Below are 3,112 nucleotides of genomic sequence, written 5' to 3' on the forward strand. Positions count from 1 at the left end.
GGGCTCGGGGCTGGGGCCCCGGCCGGGGGTGTGAGTTCGAGAACGGACCCCCCGCTGCCCTAGACCCGGCACAAAGAGCCGGCGACCCGGGCGCGACGACATCCAGAGTCCATGCTGCCCGCACCTGAGGCAGCCTAGGCGGAAGGATGCGATGTCCGTTTTGCACATACACGCACTCGCGCGCGCGCGCGCACACACACACACACACACACACACACACACACACACACACCGTGTACACAAAAAAAGAACCCCACCCAAAAAGCCCCGGGCGCCCAAGCTCCGGCGGGCGGTGAGAACAGAGGAAGCACAGCGACTTCCTCCTGCTACTGGGGAGAGGGTGGTGATGGGTGTAAGAAGGGGTACTGCCGCCGCCGCCGCTGCTGCCGCCGCTGCTGCTGTGGAGGGAGGGGGTTGGAGACAACGGGTTTCCGGGGCGTGTGGGCGCGGGGTCTGCAGCCGCAGGGCGAGGGTGTCCCCTGCGACCCGAGAGCGCTCCGGAGGCAGGAGATGGGGCCATGGGGGTTTGGGGGAAGACGGTGTGCGCCAGTCCAGGGATGGAGGACCTGGGCTCAGAGCCCCACCGCTCACGGTTGGGGGATGGGCATTGGAAAGCGCGCTGACCTCCTGGGAGCCTTTCCATCGCACCCTCAGCCTCATTCGGATTGTCTGACTGGAGCGCAGCGGAGGGTACTAACGAGCACTTGCCCCTTCTCCTGTTTTCAAGACACTCGTTGCCAGTTTCCTGGACCAGTAGTCAAAACCTAAATAAGCAATCAGACTGGTTAATTAGCATTTGTTTTGTTGCTTTGTTTTTTTGTTTGTTCGTTTTTGTCTCTCTCCACTCTCTCTACCTTAGAGCGAGTCGTCTGCTGTGTTTAAATTTCACCATCAAGAGTGAGCTCTTTTTGTTAAAACAACTTATCATCGGAAGGGAACTTCACAGCTTTTCCTTGTAATTTTTCTGTTGATCTTGTAGAATCTGCGATAAAACCAACATTAAAGGGAGGCCAGGGGCCTAATCCCAACAGTGGAGAAAGTTGACATTAGTGGGAGTTCTGGAGGAGGATCAAAGGTAAAAATATGTACCTTTGAGATAAAGATCTGATCCCTAATAGCTACAACTGTGCAAAGCCAAATGACTTTAAAGAAATCTCTCTATCGTAGCTGGACCCTTGGAAGTTTAATCCTGCTGTTTAGCAGAGCTAAAAAGCCAGACCTTTAATGTTGTTTTAATGGACTTGGCTTATTGTGTGTCTCACTGATTTTAGAATGAGGTCCTGTTGGGGTTAGATTGGAACCTCGATTGTCATCACAGCCAGTTAAGAGAGGAAGGCAAGCTGTGGGTAGGGAATTTATACCAGGGCTCTCATCTCGGGTGATTGTTAACAAGTGATTCAGTCTCCCTAGCATAGGAAACGCTTTGCTAAATTCAGGAAGAAAGAAAACCTCGCTTAAGCAGGGGTGGCTGGCCCTCTACCACATCGTGTGAAGGGAGCCTGTGAATTGGACAGATGGTCTCAAGAGAATAAATGGGACTCAGCAAACCTCCGCTGGGATTTGACCAGCATTTGACCTGCCACCCCCAGCAACGTAAGAATTGGGGGTAACACAGGTGCCTTCCTAACCATTGACTCTGGCACAAAAAACTGTTAGTGGGAGGAGACTCTTCTGAGAGATACCGCCAACCTAGCTTACTTGGGACCAAGGCCACAGATTTTTTTACCGGGCAAGGCACAGGAATGATGTTTATTTACTACTCTGGTATGTGGTCCACACTGAGATTTTGGGAGGTGGGGGGAACCGATTCTAGGAATCTAAATCTATATCTGTTGAGCCCCTGCAACGTGCAAGGCACAATCCTAGATGCCCTAAAATTATGAATGAGTGTGATGACTTTATCTTCATTTGTTTCTGTTAGTTCCAACCTGGGTTGGGTCTGTGTGTATGTGTTTGTCAAGAGGACACCCAGATTATGTACATAAATCAGTTTTAGCTTATTCATAGCACCTTAGTGAATGCTGTTTTGAAGCAGTTCAGTCAATTAAGAGATAAGGAAAGAGTCTTGAATGGAGTGTACTCTCCTAAATGGCTCTCTTTCTTGGCCCCTGCTTTTCTGACACCAAGAGCTCGTTAACCAAAGTTAGCAAAGCCATGGGTGGCTGGAGAGCGAGTGGACCACATTGCAGCTGCCATCATAACGTCTGATTCTTTTCTGATTTAAGACCCAAAATGTTTATTAGGGACAGCTGAGGTAGGATTTACACTTGCTGCTGTAAACCCACGACATTCAAGTTAGGGCTTCAATATGGAGTCGCATTTTCATTAGATTTCAATATGGAATCATTCCTGCCGCAGAGCAAGCTTTCCTGTGGTGTATCTTTCACTAGAACTTGGAAAACCCACCAAGCTGAACAAATATACAGAATTTCCTGTTTAGGTGGTTTCTTTTTTAACAATTATACCCTTTTTGGCATGTTGCTAACATCATTCAGTTTTGTTCACTGTTTGAAAAATTCAGAAGGCCTGGGCTATATATAGCATGTAGTTGTGTATTCAAACCTTCATTCAGTTATCAGTACTTCCTCAAATCTATTAACTATATAATGAAGCAGATAGAGAAAGAGAGACCGTTTTGTTGCTGCATTTTTTTTTTTTAATGAAAGACAGTTTTAACCCAGGCAAAGGGATAATTACAGAATTAACCACTGGCAGAGATTTCTCAAGAGAGACTTGGGGAGGAATATTATAACCTGAGAGTGTCTGTGATTAACTGAGAAGTGTTTACATATCTACACATTTTATAATGCAGTTTCAATGCTGTTTTTGTTATAATTCAGGATGTAGCTCTTTGTGCCTCTGGGGGAACAAAGGCATTTGATAAACCTGTTGTATTCTGGCTGCCCTTGGGAGGAGTCCTTGTGTCTGCCTGGGAAGGTCGCCTAGTAGGTGTTTAAGTACTGTTGGCTTGCGGCTGCTGAATTTACTTTCAATTCCTCGTGCGCCAAAGGATCAGGAAAGAGTTGCTAGATATTACGGGTTGTAGCCCCTTGAGGCAGGGCGATGCATGCATGGTGCCCTGGCTGGCGCCTGGCCAGATGGCATAAATCAA

The 3,112-nt window shown here is 47.9% G+C and overlaps 1 protein-coding gene across 1 annotated transcript in view; it reads left to right on the forward strand.

Moving 5' to 3' along the window:
- DOCK11 (dedicator of cytokinesis 11) overlaps positions 1–3,112 on the forward strand; it is a 176,312-nt gene that overhangs the window by 8,315 nt on the left and 164,885 nt on the right. The window lies entirely within an intron of this gene.

The sequence above is a fragment of the Neophocaena asiaeorientalis genome, unplaced genomic scaffold (assembly GCF_003031525.2).
Source record: "Neophocaena asiaeorientalis asiaeorientalis breed wild unplaced genomic scaffold, Neophocaena_asiaeorientalis_V1.1 scaffold503, whole genome shotgun sequence".
Classification (NCBI taxonomy): Eukaryota; Metazoa; Chordata; class Mammalia; order Artiodactyla; family Phocoenidae; genus Neophocaena; species Neophocaena asiaeorientalis.